General features: G+C 44.1%; 1 protein-coding gene across 2 annotated transcripts in view; it reads left to right on the top strand.

Moving 5' to 3' along the window:
- The first annotated feature begins 15510 nt into the window (after positions 1–15510).
- The window catches only part of TET2 (tet methylcytosine dioxygenase 2), a 67260-nt gene continuing 63824 nt past the window's right edge, over positions 15511–18946 (top strand). For both annotated transcript variants that reach the window (XM_083456752.1, XM_083456753.1), the window contains exon 1: positions 15511–15774. The gene's annotated coding sequence lies outside the window, so the exon portion shown is untranslated. The remainder of the gene's footprint in view (positions 15775–18946) is intronic.

Below are 18946 nucleotides of genomic sequence, written 5' to 3' on the forward strand. Positions count from 1 at the left end.
TGGAAAGAAAGGTCCAGAAAGCAATAGAGAGTTAGAGGAGGGAGAGGCAACAGAAGGTGGGAAGGGAAACAGTTTGGATTACCATGATGTCTGAGTCAAGTCAATAGCAGGTCTTTGGTGACTAAGATCATAAGGCACACCTGCTGATCAGACCAACGGCCCATCCAGCATACTGTTCTCACAGTGGCAGACCAGACAACTGTGGGAAATTCTCAAGCAGGACCCGAACACAAGAGCACTCTGCCCACCTGTTATTCCCAGCAACTGGTACTCAGTGGCATAATGAAGGAATGATAAATTTGTGTCTATAATTACATCTTTGGCCTAAGCTGGAATAAATGTCCCATTGCATTGGGCATCAAACAATCCTATATACTCACTTCAGCTAGAAATAAGTCCCATAGAACCCAATACATGTCTGCAGTTCCTAACTTCTTGAATCTATGTGTAAATGACTATAACAGAGTCACTGCTACCTTACAGGTTGAAATGCAGAACATAATTGAATAACACTGTGTGGTTTTCCTTCTGTCTGTGTCTCTCTCTGTTGCCAGCACAGCTAGTGTTAAGAATGATTCAAAATTTCCCCTAAGGGTATGCAAAGAATGCTTTATAACCTGGGAACTATGCAATAAAGAGGCAAATGGAAAACGGCATGAAAATGGTAATAAAGTGTGGATTTTTTTAAAAGGTCTCTTTTATAGAATAATCACGGTCCCTCTTTTCTTAAGTCTGGCTTTAAAAACCCCTCTTTAAAATGCATGACAAAGGAGTGTCCTACTTTTTTCGTCTTTCCTCTCACACACTCCAGCTTTGGCAGGATGCTAGCCAGACAAAATGGGCTTCTTGTGGGGTGTGGAAATCATGTGTTTTAATGATATTTCTGTTTGTTCTTCACAGAACATTTCTTCTTAACTTCTTCATTATTTGGGGGGAGGGGAGGGGAAGGAGGCAGGTTGCCAGTTGTAACCTATGGAGAAAATGATGGGTTATAACGCTTACCAACCTGAAGCACTGAGGCATTTTTAGCAAAACCTCTTTTCTACTGCAATAAGAGCTTTTACATAGCAAAAAAATGTTCTAATGATTGATGAGTTGGCTCAGTGCTAGAGCACTTTCTTTGCATGCAGAAACAAACTAAGTTGAATCCACAGCATTTATAGGTTGGGCTGGTAAAGACCCCTGACTGAAACCCTGGACAGCTGCTGTCAGTCAAAGTAGACAATATGGATCAAGAGTGGCCAGTGTCCTCAGTGGCGTAGCGTGGGTTGTCAGCACCCGGGGCAAGGCAAGTAATTTGCACCCCCTAACCCGTGGATTTGTGCCCCCTAACCCATGGATTTGCGCCCCCTAACCCTAACCCCCAGATGTTGCGCCCGGTGCGGCCGGCCCCCCCTGCACCCCCCACGCTACGCCACTGAATGTCCTGGCTTGAAATAAGGCAGCTTGCTATGTAATAGTTCATCAGAGCAATACAGCCAATCACTTGGAGATAAAAGAGATACCACTGGAGCCAGAAAGTGCTACAGCAGAGGATGATCCAGGGGACAACCAGAAGGCCAGAGGGGAGGCATCTGAGCATAGTGGAAAGGTGTGCATTGCTAGGAATCACAGTGATGGGAGAAGTCTTTGTCTTTGTCCTGAAATAAGAAGTCACATCACTGGATGTAGATCTGCCCCAAGTATGGGTATGGTGCACCACTTTTTGTTGTGCTCTCCACAGTTTCTTGTTTATTTATTACATTTATCTCTTGCCTTTCCTGCAAGCAGCTCAGTTATGGTGCACATAATTTTCCCAATTTCATTTTAGTCCTGAAATAACCCCGTCAGGTAAGCAAGGCTGCAAATGTGTGTGTGTGTGGACCAATGACACTCAGTGAGCTTCATGGCTGAGGGATGATTTGAAGCTGGAGCTTCCCAGTCTTAATTTCGACACTGTAACCGCTACACGACGCTGGGTCTTTATCCAGTTTGTCTTGGGGTGATATTTTACAGCGGCCGCCAACATTGTGCAATGGGCACAAGTGTGCCCACGGAGTCCTTCCCTTGCTTCCCATGGGCTCAAATAGGTTGGCTACCCATGTTAAAATGGGTATCATACTCTCATTTGGAACTCTGATGTCTGAAAGTCAACTTAAAACTAATTATAGCCTTAAACCTAAAGTTGGGGGCATTGCATAATGGACATCTCTCTTCCTTCTGCTGTATTAGTTTTCTGTTAGATTAACAGTCAATAGAACTCTGCAAATATGCAACACATCTATCCACTAATTCCAATGATACACTGTGCCCTGTTTATTTGAATCCATTGCAAAGTAGGACAGTATGTTCACTTTAAGGTTCCACAAGACTCTTCATCCAGGAAGCTAATGGAAAGGCCATAGTTTACTGGTAGATCTTCTGCTTTGCATGTAGAAGGTCTGAGCTCTGAAGTTCAATCCCTGGTATCTCCAGAAAGGGCTAGGACTGTCCTGCTGCCTCAAACCCAGGAGAGATACTGCCAGTCAGTAAGAAGAAGAAGAAGAAGAGTTTGGATTTGATATCCCGCCTTTCACTCCCTTTAAGGAGTCTCAAAGCGGCTAACATTCCTCCCCCACAACAAACACTCTGTGAGGTGAGTGGGGCTGAGAGACAGACTTCAAGGAAGTGTGACTGGCCCAGAGTCACCCAGCAGCTGCATGTGGAGGAGCGGAGAGGCGAACCCAGTTCCCCAGATTACAAGACTACCGCTCTCAACCACTACACCACACTGACGTAAACAACAACAACAGTAAACAACAACAATGGTCTAAATCAGTATAAGGCAGTTTCCAATGGCTGTTGCTTTTTTCTGCAAAAGGCTAATATGGCTGCCCCTCTGAAAATAGTCATAGAACAAATAGCCTGATTTTTTTGGTGAATGAAGCCTGCGGTTCGAGCTCAACCATTTTTTTTACATAAGACAAATTTGGTATCAGACACAGGGATTCTATCTAAGTTGAACCGTTGCAAATGAAAACAATTCTGAGGAAAACAATCTGGTCTCAAAAATACATCGCAGTTTAAAGGGGGAGGGAATCTAGGTCACAGAGACCCTCCCATCTAGGATTTCCCCTGTCAGTTGTCAGTTCCTTTTTTTGGTTTTGCTGAGTTTGTCAGCCTTACGGAGCATCAGATATGTGTGCGAGGCCCTTCTCTTGTGGGAGCTGGGGAGTGGCAAATAAATCAAAGAGAGCAACCACAAAAAAACTAAAGATGACACAACCCTCTGCTAGACTTCACAAACACATCTGATAGAGGAAAGAGGCACACCATGTGCACACCACATGACGCCAGAGAGAACTGCAGATTATCAAAGCAACGCTGAGAAAAACACCAATTCTGAGCTGCTGGAAAACTAGGAACACAAGAAGCTTACCATTGGTCCATTTAGCTCAGTATTGTCTACCCTGACTGGTTCTCCAAGGTTTCAGGCAAGGGTTGCTCTTCCAGCTCTACCTGGAGATGCTGAGGACTGAACCTGGGACCTTCCGCATGTAAGGCAGATGCTCTAGCACTGAGCTACAACTCAAGGCCAATTTATGTGATCGATGTCGCATATAATTTGAACCTGAGTGTCGAACCTATACACAGAGGACCTGGACAGAAGGAAGACTAAGGAAGACTGCAGTAGACAGAGAAAAACCATATGGCATCTTAGTATTTCACTTGGAGCACCATCTACACATGTCTACTCCTAAAGAAGTCATATTTAGTTCATTGGTGCTTATTGACAGATATAGTATTGCATTCAGAAAAGTGTGACTTTGATCCTCTCTGCCTTTCATAGTCTGCCCCAGCCCCGCTTTTCACTGTGTTCTTATGGGTGGAAAAGAGATTCTAATTTGCACTGACAACTTCTATTTATTTATATTATATTATATTTATTATATTATATTATATTATATTAGTCCTGCCTTTCTCTCAGTATAGGACCCACAGTGGCTCACAGCATGAATTAAAACAAATACAGTGGCACCTCGGGTTACAGACGCTTCAGGTTACAGACTCTGCTAACCCAGAAATAGTACCTCGAGTTAAGAACTTTGCTTCAGGATGAGAACAGAAATTGCGCGGCGGCGGGAGGCCCCATTAGCTAAAGTGGTATCTCGGGTTAAGAACAGTTTCAGGTTAAAAACGGACCTTCAGAACGAATTAAGTTCTTAACCCGAGGTACCACTGTAGTTGAAAATAGACAATCAATATAAATATTTTAAAAATCAATAAGTTACCCTATTTAAAACAGCACTGGAAAAACTTGTGGGTTCACTAAAGGTGCCTATGAAGATGATGGGACAGAGAGGAAGGTTTTCCCAGAAGATCTCAAAGCCCCCAGGCAGGCTCCTATGGGGGCTATGGTCTTTCAGATAACCTGGACTCAAGCCATATAGGGCATCGGAAGTCATAACCAGCACTTTGAATTCTGCCCAGAAATGGATGGGTAACCAGTGGCACTGTTGTAACAAGAAGTTTCTGTTCCCCCTTTAGCCAGCTCCTTTCAGCAATCTGGCCGCAGCATCTTAAACTTGCTGAAGTTTCCTAACGCTTTCCAAAGGCAGCCCCACACAGCAAGTTACAGCGATCCAACTGGGATGTAACTAAGACATGCATCCCCATGACCAATCCCAGATTGGGTGCAGCTGGAGCACTAGTTTTCAGTGTGCAAATGTATGTTTGAGTTTGGAGCCAGTGGGACGGCAGCTATTCCACGTTCAATTAAGTTGAAAGGTGTGATTGTGCGTAAATGGCATTTCTGATGGCATTTTCCAGTTTTATAGATGGAAACAGGTTGTGTGCAATGAGGTCATCTTTTCTATAATCGTGGCTTTGAGTCCATGGAATTGCTCCAACATAAAATTTGTCTGTGAGCTCTTCTCATTAGGCGGCTGCTAGCAGGAGCCTATGAGGTAAGATGAACTGAAACAGATGTATACTGTGGGTTGAAAGACCCCGTGGAAGCTGACTGTAAGCTGCTTCTGTCATTGTGCCAGTCCTGATGCTACCCCTCCATACCAGTAGGAGCTCAGAGATCCTACAAACAATCTCCTCCTCAATGCCTTCGTTTATCTCTTGACTGACTCTTAAGAATCAGCCATTTCTTCACAGGCCACTCAATATTCCTGTACAGATGTGATCAAGTGAAATTTTAGCTGGTGCAGAATATGGCAGCGAGGAAAGGACATTAGTTGAGTGGTTCAGCATCTGCTGTGCATGCAAGAAGTTCAGTTTCCAGCATCTCCAGGAGGGGCTAGAAAGGTCCCCTGTCCGAAACCCTGGAAAGCCACTGCCAAGCAGTGCAGACAATACTGAGAAAAGTAGACCAATATTCTGAATCAATAGCCTCATATGTTCCTGTGTTCAATAGCCTTTTCACTCCTTCACTGGCTTCCGATTCATTTCTGGTCTCTGTTCAAACAACTAGTTTTGACCTGCAAAGCCCTACACAGCTTGGGACCTCAGTACCTAAAACAGGAGTGGAGAATTGGATCCAGCTGGCAGGCCTCCCCCACCCCACTGTGTGCCAACTTTGACAGGCGGGTGACTATTACAATGGCAGGTGAACGTGTCAAAGGGACGAGTTCCATTAGCTGCACAAGAGAGTCCTCAATTGGGAATTCCATGGCGCAGCTGATCCCGGTGTAGAGCTTGCTGCCAAAGAGTCCCATCTGCCAAAGAACAATCCAGAGTGTGTTTTATGCTCCCAATTGGTCCTTTGCAGCTTTTACTCCCCCCCCCCCCTACACACACACACCTGGCATCATTTATTATGCCAGGTGTGAGACAGGTGGGCAGGATTTGTGGAAGCCAGCCTCACAAGCCAAATCAGATCTGCAGGCTGGTGGTTCCCACTGCTGGCCTAAATAGATGCCTTTCCCTATGAGGACTTAACCGTGTCCTAAAATAATAAACTGAGATCCCTCTACAAGTCTAAAGAATGGAGTGTGGCAATATGAGAGAGAGAGAGAGAGAGAGAGAGAGAGAGAGAGAGAGAGAGAGGACCTTTTCAGGTGTCTACAAATGACATTTGGAGCACCAGGAAGACCTTTCTGTTCATCCAGTCTTGTTAACATTTTAAGATTTTTAATATAAATTAAAAGAGGCACAGATTATTATTTTTGTCTCATTTTTGCAGCATTTGAGCATTTAATTGAACTATTATGGTCCTTTATGATTTTTTATGTACATGTTTTACAACTGCTATTTTATTTTATTTGCTATTTTATTCTATACTTTGATTTGTGTTGTGTATTGTCTAGAGGTTAACAGGCAACTAATAAATGCAAAGAATAAATATTAGAGGGTCAGCAATGTCAGCAGTAGCCAAAGAAATGGGCTGGAGACACACGAAGGGGCAACATCACCACACTGAAGTCTTTTTCTGGATCAAGCTAACTGTCACATTAAAGCTGCAGTAGCCTCCAGGAATCCAATATCAGTTCCTGGTGTTCTTGATAGCCTGCCTTGTCACTCTCCTGTTTAGGAAGGAGAAGAGGGCATGTGGCCAAAAGACACAATGTATGTGGTGCCAGAGGAACCCTGAACTGGAATCAGTCCTACTGCCCTGTGTAATGTGTACTTTGTTAGGAAATAACTGGGGAATGCCAATTAATCCTGAAGTCCCACATATGTGGGAAAGTAAAAAAAAAAAATATGGATGACTGCCTGAATTCAAAGAGCACAGGGCTTCGCTCACCAAAACTGGAATATATGCTGTGTTTGCAAAACACACGAAGTATAGGTTGTTAGACTTTTAAATATCCCATGACTGAGCGATCATAATGTGCTTCCCACACCTCTACCCCTCTCTCACAGTGAATAGACCACAAACTTAAGTTTAAATGCTCACTCACACACTCATCAGTTAATGCTACAGCATGAACAATGCAGGTAAAAACCTATTCTTGAGTACAAAACACAAAAAGTATCTTCAAACATGGAGTCTGGGCTGGGGAGTTCCAGGCTCATGTGTCTGGCTAGTTACAGGAGAGAGAGAGAGAGAGAAGGAAACAAGCCTTACTTCCTCCCTCCCTGAAGGTGACGGGGTGTGACCTAATAGGGCCTTATCTAGAAATTTACAGCTCTATGGTCCTTAACCCCTTCATTTACTAACTAGCATAGACTTAGACATGCATTTTTAGCTTTGACTGCAAAATCTCCCACAACCATGCAAAAAAGTGGAGTAGTGGACAATTACAACCCTGTACCCAGCAGCTGTACCCTCTTGGAATTATTTCAGAGCTTTTGTGCTTTGCCTTGCACTGTGTTTACAAGGTAGCTTTTACTGCCAGGAAATAGCAATATGAACCTGGAAGGGAAATTTTCAGGTTTCCACTCTAGTCTGATTCAAAAGGGGCTCTGAGAGATGAGTAATACTAGGTGAGTAATACCAGGAAAATATCATTGTTACGAGATATAACCAAATTAACTGGAGATCACTCCCAGAACAGAAGTAGATCCTGGAAGTAGTTTTCCTAATTCACACAATGTTTTTAAATTAAGTAGTTTATAGGATGATAATTCTTGATAGGAAAATTACCCCTGTGTGGACAAAACTACATTCATTTGTAGCATCCATGCACATGATGATGACAATTTTACTGTCACCTGCTCTTTTAATAAATCTAGAGATGTGTAGCTGTAGTGAAATTTTCACTGCATATGTAGCTGCTACAGGCAGTCCGATAGCTGATTAGCTAAGTTTGTCCTTGGTAGTTTATTGTCTGCAGCAACCCATAATAAGAAATTTAATTCAAGCATGACAAATCAAACACAAACGTGTTTCTAACTTTCAGGTTGCTCCTTCATACTATCTCTCTCTCTCTCTCTCTCTCTCTCACACACACACACACACACACACACACACACACAAGCTCCATGATATGATTATAAAAAATGATGTCAAACCTGAATTTTTAATTTACATTTCTGTTTCAAGCGTGGTTTTGAGGAGAGGGGCATGGATATTTAATGCTGAAACGTTGATGACATAGCTACAAGTATTTTCTATTTATTTATCTTGAAATATACCATAGATTTAACGTGCACAAAATGCACATTATACGAGATACAAAAGCAATCATTACAGTCATTAAGCTAAAAATCATGTAGCAGCAGCAAGAAGTATTGAAACAAAACAATTGGCAGTATTATTTATTGGATTCTAAGGAGAGCTTAAGACGTAGCAAAGAGTTTGTCTCCGTGAGGCAAGTGGCTCAGAAGTCGACAGGGATCATGTGAGAAATGGTCAATTTGTTTAACCTAAAAGACCCAGTGGCAGGGTTGGACATAACTCAAGCCATGGCTCGAATGAGTGAGACTGTGGTTGGTTACTCAGAGGAAAATCCTCTGTACTTTATTCTTCCTGCTACTGCACTAGCCAGGGCTAAGCCATTATTTAGCTTAGCATTCTGTCCAAATGTATGGTTTATATTCCTCAAACAAACCACAAGTGGTAAGCTAAGAACAAGCCTCGGCTAAAGTTCACAACAAACCATGAGCCCAGATTTGGACGCAATGCTAAACAAACCATAGCTTAGCTCTGGGTAAGACAGCTGCAGCAGGACAAAATGAGGAGCAGAGTAGCCACAGGTTTTCCTCTAAAATCTTGCCCACTTACACTTAGCCAATTAGGTTTTGTGTGCAAACTGGTCTGGTCTCTTATTTTAAGCCGCAGTTCTATATGTACTTATCTTGAAGTAAATCCCATTGAGCTCAATGGGATGGGCTTATGAGTAGACATGCACCAGACTGCACTGTCAGACAATGTTTTTCATTGCCTAGCAAAAACCACCTTGGCAGTCATGGACAGGCAGAGAGCAGGTGCATGAAGTTTTACAGGTTTAGCATTTTCAGCATAAATTTCAAGTGCTTAAAATACATTTCAGGAAGGACATTTTCATTCACTCCCTCAGCATTTCGAAATGGTTTGAAAAAAGGAAGATCAAAATTTGAACTTATAAATGATTTTGACCTGATTCACACTGTGCCACAGCATGCAGCCTCTATGCACGGTGGGCTGTGGTAATTAAAGTTTGTGAATTGCCTACAGCCTCCAATAAACCCACATCAACACCACAAGAAGATGCATACAGTCTGCACAGTCACAGAAGAACTTGGGGTTGAATCCTTGCCCATCACTGAAGCTCTGGTTGAAGGAGTAAGAATCTCGGCCTAGTAACAATCTTACTAGGTTGCTTCAAGGACAATACTTAGGTAATACTGTAACCTGCCCCAAACCCTTGTGGATAGGGTAGGAAATAAATTTAAATATGTTAATTGAAAGCCATGGTGTCAATTAGCAGCCCTGGAGACCAAGCTAATTCAGAAAAACATAAGGCGGACATTTTGTAGCCAAGGGTTACATTCTGTGGTGAAATGATATCCCACTGCTTTGTTCGAACTGCTGTTCTTGGTTTTATCAAGGCTGTTAAGAAATAAGATCTCTTATTGGGCATACTGAAGTGCTTCTCAAAAATAGCCATGCCACACCTAGAAAAGTAAGCATTTCAAGAATGTCCTCATTTACTACATGCAGCTCAGAGAACAAAGCATGCTTGTGTGTCTCTTTTGCTATGCTATATAACAAGAGAAAGGGGTGTCAAGTAAGCTGCATGCAAAGTATTCCTAAGAAAACATGTTTTCTTTATGATCTTCAGGCTGCTCAGGTCAGCAGCTGCTTCTTTTGGTGGGGGCTAAGAAGCACTTCTCTTTTTTAAAAAAAGAGCAACATATGTCATAGCACAGGAGGGGGAACATTGGCAAGGAAGGGGTCTAGGCTTGTTTCCAAGCTGGGTGAAAGCCAAAGAAGATTCCAGGCAGACAAGAACCACCTGTTATAACATAGAAGGACACAGATCAGGGCAGGGAGAGGCTTAAAAGATGAAATGAAAAAAGGGAGGTGACCTTATGGATCATTTTACTAAACATAATGTGCGTAAATATAGAAACCTAGTTCCATGCATCTATAGGCACTGTGTTTTGAGTAAACTAAGGTGCCCAGCAGTCCCTGCGGAGGCAAACCAAGGTTGCTTCCTATTCAAACATGGCACTGTTGCCCATCCACTGCAAGAACAGTATAGCAGAGTGTTAGCTGTGTTGCACAAGGGCAAAAGCAAGGCAGGGGGACTGTGCAGTCACTTCATGAGAACGCATTATTTTATATATTTATTCCACAAAATTCAAATACTGTTGGGTTGTAACATGAAATAAGAAACCTCTCAAAGTGGTTTACAATAAAATTATCAGTAGAAAAACACAACAGCAGCAAAAACAACCATCCAAAAATAATTTAAACCAACAAGAAGCTGAAAATCAGATTAGGACACTCGTCAACATTTTACATGTATGGATAGGCTTACCTAACAAAAATTCTTTGAGTAGATATTGAAAAAAGAACGAGGAAGGCACCAGCCTGATGCCAATAGGAAAGGAGTTCCAAAATGTGGGTGCTGCCACACTACAAGATTGGTTTATCCCAGGAAAAGGGTATTATGTGGCACCTGTAACAGTGCCAGTTTTGCAGACAAAGCATATACGTGGTAAGATGGTAAGGGTGGTTTAACCATCAAGCCTACTTCCCAGGGAACTCTGGGAATTGTAGCACTGTGAGGGGAATGGGGGGTCTCCTATCAGCTCACAGCACCCATAACAAGCTATAGTTCCCAGGATTCTTTAGGGGAAGTTGTGACTGTTCAAGGTGGTACCATACTGCTTTAAGTTTATAGTCCTGTTGAGGACTTAGTCATGCTGATAGGAGTCCCATTTAAACCAATGGTGCTTAAGTTGGTCATGGTTAAACCTCATTTATTTCAATGGCCTAGTAATATGTATGACTAACTGTGCAATCCTAACCATGTCAACTCAGAGGTAAGTTCTGCTGAATTCAATGGGGCTGACTCCCCAATAACTGGGATTAGTACTGCAGCATAAGTATGGATCCAATCCACAATCTTTGATCAGGCTTCCTCCTGTATGTTGTGGTAAGAGAGAATGCCTATCTCTCATGTCACCACCAATTATGCCTCAGATGTTGATGGGACCAAGAGAAGGTCTCACTGAAGGATCTTAGCAGCCAGACAGGTTTGTATAAGGAGATATAATCTTTCAGGTAGCCTGCGGCCAAGCCATATAGGGTTTTAGGGGTCATAAAGGACCCCTGACCATTAGGTCCAGTCATGACCGACTCTGGGGTTGCCGGTGCTCATCTTGCTTTATTGGCCGAGGGAGCCGGCATACAGCTTCCGGGTCATGTGGCCAGCATGACTAAGCCACTTCTGGCAAACCAGAGCAGTGCACAGAAACACCATTTACCTTCCCGCTGGAGCGGTACCTATTTATCTACTTGTACTTTGATGTGCTTTGAAACTGCTAGGTTGGCAGGAGCAGGGACCGAGCAACTGGAGCTCACCCCGTCGTGGGGATTCGAACCGCCGACCTTGTGATCGGCAAGTCCTAGGCTCTGTGGTTTAACCCACAGTGCCACCCGTGTCATAACCAGCACTTATTACAACTGTGTGGGTACTATCCTATCCATATTTGCCCCATCTCGGTGGGGTTTACCGTACTTTCAAGCAAACATGCATAGCATCATGGCTTGTTGGCACACATGGTCTATTTTTTAAAAGCTGAAAGAACTTAGTATATGTAGTTTAGAGAAAAGAGTGATTAAAGGGTGGAGGATACAGTAACAGTTTGCAGATTTGGATAAAACAGGTTAAAATGGCAATTTTTTGCAACCAAGTTGCTCTAGATCAGGGAGGTCCAACTTTTCATACCAAGTGGACTGCAGGAGTACTTTGACACAGAACCCATGAGCCACACGCTGAAATATATTTCCAAAGTGTAAATTAAAGTGTTGGCAATATATTCAACATGATTTAATACACACAATATAGTTAATTAAATATATGCATAATTAACTACACATTTAATATATTTAAATGATATTTCAAGTAATCAGACTTAATTTTTTAAGGCTTTAAAATGTAATTTCTTGAATGTTGCCAAGGTCTGCCAAAAGCAGCCGGCAAGCCGCAGATCAGACCACCCTGTTCTAGATTGTCTTGATAATCCTGTCAGGACACTATAAGAACAGTCAGGCAGTGGAATAAATTGTCAAAGGAGGAAGTGATCATGCAACATCTCTGAAAGTTTCTAAAGAAAGGAACGGAGGAGGTTCTGTACCTTTTAGCCATGCACAAGACTCCATGTGCAACAGTTCTGAATGAACGTCACATAGACCTCCTTAAACAGGGAATTCTGAGGGTTTCGTGAAAGCAAGACTCGCTCCCTATGTTCATACATTCAAAGGGCAATCTTATGGCAAGATCTGCTGGGATGAACAGTTTAGGATTTCCAGCTCAGCTGGGATCAGCCAGCATTAACTCCCCAACCCTGGCTCAGCAGTTCAGAAGCTTGCCAGTGCAAGTAAATAAATAGGTACCGCTGCACGGGAAGGTGTGCCAGTAGCGGTTTAGTCATACTGGCCCCATGACCCCATGACCCAGAAAAATGTCTGTGGACAAACACTGGCTCCCTCAACCAGAAAGTGAGATGAGCACAACACCCTATAGTCACCTTTGGCTGGATGTAATCGTCCAGGGGTCCTTTACCTTTTTTACCTTTATGCTGGTGTAATTTGCTTATTCTGACACAGCCAGCTGAACCAAAGGTGGCAGGGCTGAGGCTAATATAAATTCCCAAAAGGGGCATTCTGGGGGAGTGGCAGAAGCAGGGCCACAAACGGGGTACTTTGGCTAGATCAGGGGTCTGCAACCTTTAAGACTAAAAGAGCCACTTGGACGTGTTTCCGAAGAAAAAAAACTGGGAGCCCCAAAACTCATCATTATAAAAATAACTTTTTTGTCACTTTTTTATTATTTCTTTGTTTGACCCCTCAGAATTACTCCTCCTCATAGAAATAAACGTTAAATTAGCAAGTTACCTTTGTGTGTGTGTGTGTTCTTCACTCCCCTTCAAAACAGTGACCAGCGTACATGCCCCCTTTCAATGCAGTGACCAGCATACATGCCCCTTACAATGTAGCGGGCGGGAAGGTGACGTCGGGACGGTGCGTGACTAATGCACGCACCGCCCCCATGCGACGTCACAGCCAGTACAGCGCCCACCACAGTGGGGAGTGTCGGGGCGCACAATGCGCCTCCTCCCCTCACTAGTATCCGCCCCGGAGCCGTGGCAAAGGTGTAAAAGAGCCACATGCGGCTCCGGAGCCGCGGGTTGCTGACCCCTGGGCTAGATCCTAAATCTATTCTCTTCAGTTCACATCATGACCTGACAACCTGGTATGACTTGCTATTTTAAAAGCTTGTTTACCCTCTGCCAGGCTTATGCAGAACAGCAGCAGCATCTGCTGAATGAGTCCTAGATCTGTTGCAACTTTAAACCAAATTCTGATGTATGGGATTGCTCCCTGAAGAGTGCAGTCCTATCTATACACATCTGTTCAAAAGGAAGTACAGTGGTACCTTGGGTTAAGTACTTAAATCGTTCCGGAAGTCTGTTCTTAACCTGAAACTGTTCTTAACCTGAAGCACCACTTTACCTAATGGGGCCTCCCGCTGCTGCCGTGCCGCCAGAGCACAATTTGTACAGTGGTACCTCCGGTTACATACGCTTCAGGTTACAGACTCCGCTAACCCAGAAATATTACCTCAGGTTAAGAACTTTGCTTCAGGGTGAGAACAGAAATCGTTCTCCGGCGGTGCGGCAGCGGGAGGGCCCATTAGCTAAAGTGGTGCTTCAGATTAAGAACAGTTTCAGTTTAAGAACGGACCTCCAGAACGAATTAAGTTCTTAACCACTGTATCATTGTGTTCAATGGTGCTTATTCCCAGGTAAGTGGATTTAGGATTGCACCTTTAGAGTCAGCTTAGTTTATACAATCAGTAGAAAAATGTCTACTGTAACATCTACCCTAGTGTGTTCTTCTTAGTTCATAATAATAACCATTTTAAAAATATATACCATCCTATTACATATCATAAATCATATTATTATACGGGTATGTAAAACTATTCAGTATGGTTATGAAATATGGTTAAGAATGACTGTCCACCTGCTGTTTTTTATATATTCTATAAGCTGCCCAGAGTGGCTGGGGAAACCCAGCCAGGTGGGTGGGGTATAAATAAAAATATTATTATTATTATTGCCTGCTGTTATATTTTACAGCAAAATACAAATGCTTTAAACGAAAACAATTCATCAACACAAACTGTATCGCTACAAATGTGCAAAACAAGTTTCAAAGCAACAAACTATCTCCATGTGCTGCTTCAGTGTTACTCTTTTGTATCTAATGCTTGTGCGTATTTTTGTGCAACACATGTTTCAATTGTACAGCGTCTGCCATGTTATCCTGTATTTCCATTCGGTGGAACTTAAGCCTATGGATTGCAATAGGTTTAGGAAGATATTGCTCTGTATCCATCCTTTTTATTTGTGACTACGCATTGACGACACTCCAAAAAATGATCCAATGGTTTGGATTAACTTTTCTCTCTTTCCTCCTTTTTTCTTTTTAAGTGCAACAAAAGGCAGTCTGTTCTCGTTTTACAACTTCTTAAAAACAAAACGCAGGGTGGTTGTTCAATGAATATGCTGCAACATGCAGTCCAGTCAAACATGCCCGGACCCATTGATCCCACAGGACTGGGCTGATCCTCTCATGACTCTCTCTGAGCCAACGGATTCTTCTGTCTGCAGCAAAACACAAACCACCAAAGAGTTCCGACCTTGATCGGTGCCATCCACGTGCTGCTCCCCGTGCGCTCACATGCCCGGCGTAAACAGGAGGTGGGACTGGAGGAGGAGGAGGAGGAGGAGGCGGCGAGAGAAACCCCGCGGACTTTGGAGAACTTGGGCGCAGCAGCCCTTTAAAAAGCACCGCCGAGCCCGCGCTTGCAGCCAATGGCGCCCGAGCGAGCGCTGAATATGCAAATCGCGGGGCGGGGCCTGCGCCCGAGCCGAAGTTCGCCTTGCCAAGCAAGCAAGCCATTGTGGGAGCCTCTTGCTGCTTAAAGAGCCCTCCCTCCCTCCCTAACCAGGAAACAACATCTGTTAAGAATGACAGCTCCTTGTTTTGAGTCCTTTGTCTGCAACTGTGTCACATTATCGGGGCTGCAGTGCAGCAGCAAGGAAAAGGGCGGATGGGGGGGCTGGGGAAACACACAAAAAACACACGACTGCTTTCTGGCATTTCCTGCCCTTCTGGTTTTAGAGCCGAAAAAGTGATTTAAAAATAATAATAAAATCCACCAAATACCCCCCCCCCCCACGCGCGCGTTACAACACCACCCTTTCCTATCCGGCTCCCCTGTTAGAACAACCCAATAGAGATATCCCAATCAAAAGTCTCCCACGCCTTTGTGTGGGAAAACCCCCAAAGGGGGAGAGGCTGGCGTCTCTGCCAGTAGCCAGTAGCCCAAGCCGGCTCGCTCGCCCGCCCGCCCGCCCTGGCGCTGTTGGGGAGACGGCGAAGCAGCAGCAGCAGCAGCCTCCCCCTCTCCCGCCCTCGTTCGGATGGCAGTCACGTCCGCCGCTGGGAGCGACGCTGGGGCTCCGCCGAGCGAGGAGGGAGCAGACGTCAAAACGGCCTTATGAATATTGATGCGGAGGCTAGGCTGCTTTCGTAAAGGAGCAGAAGGAAGCAAGATGGCTGCCCTTTAGGATTGGTTAGCAGGGAGAGCAGATTGCTTCGGCTGGATTCGGCGAGGCGGAGGGGACTGCTGGAAAGAGGTCAGAGGCGCGCTTCTCTCTCTCTCCTTCTTCCCTCTCTCTCTCTGTCTCTCTCTTTCCCTTTCCCCCCGTTCCGAAACGCTCTCCTTTTCTGACCTCCTTTAGTAGCCCGTGGGGCTCCTTGGTGTGACTTTTAGGGAAAGAAACACACACACAACTCTCCGCGGGTCCAAATGGAAAAGAAATTTACAGCAGCTTCGCCAACATGGCTGACAAATAGAAAAATTCGAAGCTATTTTGGGGGTTCCTTCCCCCTTCTATTTTCCCCTGTATGTGTCTAGCTTTCGCCTTGTGAACTTTGCTGTTTTAGCTACTTGGGTTTGGGGTGGGTGAGTCACCCCCACACCTTTGTGTTTGTTGGACAGAGAAGTCGATCTGCTTTAAGTTTTGCTTTTTTCTGTCTTATAAAATTGCACTTCTTTTTCCTCCTCTTAGCTTCCACGCTACACCCCCACCCCACCCCCAGTTGCAGCCGCCCTTTAAACGTGTGTTCTCGCTTACACACGTGCTGAGTTCTTAATCGCGTCCGGGCTTTATTCTGGAAAGAGACTCCCAAGTGGCCTTGGGGAAAGCAAGTTTGCGGAGGTCGCTTTACAAAATTAAAAAATCGATGGTTGGGTTATGTGACCAAAACTTTAAGAGTATATGCCCTTATTTAAAAAAATAATAGCAATAAAGTGGAAGAGGGTTTGTGATCTCTGGGCAAAAGCAAACTCTTTCTTGAGAGGTGCCTAGCGTTAGAGGGCAGGGACGTTCTGCCTGGACGCAGCGGGTTAGAGAGGCGTGCGTCCGTGCGAGATTTTTAATGTGTGAAAGTGGTTTTTTCCCCCCGGCTTTGTGCTTTTCATGAATCAGCTCTCATTTGGTTTACCGGTGAGTGACAAGCAGACACAAAGGCAGGCGCAGTCCAAGAGAGAGGGCGGGAGGGGGGAAGAGAGAGGGGGGCTGTGGACTTTTCAGGACGGCAAGGTCAGGGGCGCAGAAGGAAAGTGAAGCCCCCCATCCTGGGGAATGAAGAGAGAATTGGAGAGGAGATTTGCTCCCCGGCTTCTTTTCTCTACCTTTGCAATTCTCTGTGCTATCTTGGCTTCGTAATTGCTGGATCCCGTGATGAGAGCCAGTTACTCAATGTGGGTGGTGGGCGGGGGGTGGGAGGACGACGAGGGAAGCTTCCTTATGCCCTTTTAAAATAATTGCCATTTAACGAGATCAAGGCTACTAAACCATAATCTACCCGGAACGTGCCAGTCAAATGCAAAACGTTGTGCCTTCTTGTATTTATTATTTAGCATTAAACCTAATTCCAATCACTCCCATAGGTCATATGTTAGATCTGTAATGGGAGCTTTAATCGAATTGGAAGTGTTTCTTTTTTGCCACTTAGCAGGCTTTCTGCAACAATACTTGGGTGTACGTTATATAAAATTTGCCTTTGTAAACTGATTGTGGTGGGGATGGAAGGAGCTGATGTGATCTTAGCAGCTTTCCACTGAAACGTTCACTCTGATGATCTCATTTTGAGATATGTTTTTCCCCTCCATGGTGAGTATGCAAATACAAAACCTGATACCATGAGATGGTAAGCAATGGTAGAATAGGACTTGTCTGGCTGTTATATATTCACAAATGCATTTTTAAAACAATGACGGAAAAGATGCCTTCCCTCTGTAGAAGAAGGCCAGTGGGTGGTTGTTTGCTAGCTAATAAGACCATTGTATTTGCATTTTAATGGCAGGCTGACACTCCAGGAAGAGGGGTGGAGAGGAGGAATAGCAATAGCCTTACAGTCATTTGTGGAATTGCATGTGTATTCCATGATGGCACTTTCAGTTGAGAACTAAAGCCAATAGAACAGAGCTTATTTGTAAAACAAATTCAGCAGATGGGTGTTAATGGTCAAGCATAATGAGCAGGCTTCAGTTATTGGAGGTGGGGGGTTGATCAGAAGGCAGAAACAACCCCATACCCAATGCATGCTTTGGTCTTAAACAAAAACTAAAAAACACCAAACCTCCCCAACACAAACCTGTTGAAACTCCCTTGTGAGTTCTTGCTACTCTTATCTCTGTTAACAAATTCACTCAATTAGCTTGTGTCCAAGCTGCAGTCTGCTTTGAGAAGTAAAAGGGATGTTAGCAACAACTCCCACATTACTCCTCAAAGGTTAATGTGCTTTGTTGACTTTTTCTGGTTACATCAGCGGAGGGTTGATTTTTTTTCGTATAAGCTTAAGAAGTTCATATTTCCTCACATTGTTCTATTATTTTTCAGTAATAATAAAAATAGCAGTATGCATTGTTCTCATGCGCTGCTTGATATGTTCCCAGATAATAATTGTTGTTTTATTTAAGTTAGTGACACACGTATGAAGTACAGTGGAAAGTAGCTGTTTTCTTTAAACAAAACAGTATCCACCTACCAGACCTCTCTCTCTGCAACGGGAAAACTTTCTTCCATAATCATGAACTGAGCCATTGGTGTTTTGTCAAGAATATTCAATATTCTGAAAAGCTTAAACAAAAAAATTAAATCCTCAAGTACTGCTGATGGGATTAACCTTTGAAAGCAGCTTCTGCACACAGATTCTCTTTCTCAGCTGGAAACTCCACATACAGATTGGCTGGGAATCCAGTACAGCTTCCATTCACAATATGGAAGTGGGCTCATCCTTCTCTCTGCATGTCAGTGAAATTGGTCTCTATCCCAAATTACAGTCTTGGGCTGCATGCATATTGGTGCACACAAATGTACCTCTGCTTAGGAGCACTGAGCATCAGCATGATACTGGTTTCTAGGAAAGCAGGTAACAAGTCAGCACAGTTCATAAAGTTCATTTGCCACATCATGTAGTCCATAAATATGGTAAAGGATGCAGATGGTGCTGTGGTCTAAACCACTGAGCCTCTTGGGCCTGCTGATCAGAAGGTCGGTGGTTCGAATCTCTGCGATGGAGTGAGCTCCCATTGCTCTGCCCCAGCTCCTGCCAACCTAGCAGTTCAAAAGCACACCAGTGCAAGTAGATAAATAGGTATGGCTGCGGCGGGAGGGAAAACGGCGTTTCCGTGCACTCTGGTTTCCGTCATGGTGTTCCATTGTGCCAGAAGTGGTTTAGTCGTGCTGGCCACACAACACTAGAAAGCTGCCTGTGGGCAAACGCTGGGTCCCTCGGCTT

The sequence above is a fragment of the Podarcis tiliguerta genome (assembly GCF_965153285.1).
Source record: "Podarcis tiliguerta genome assembly, chromosome: 9".
Taxonomy (NCBI): domain Eukaryota; kingdom Metazoa; phylum Chordata; class Lepidosauria; order Squamata; family Lacertidae; genus Podarcis; species Podarcis tiliguerta.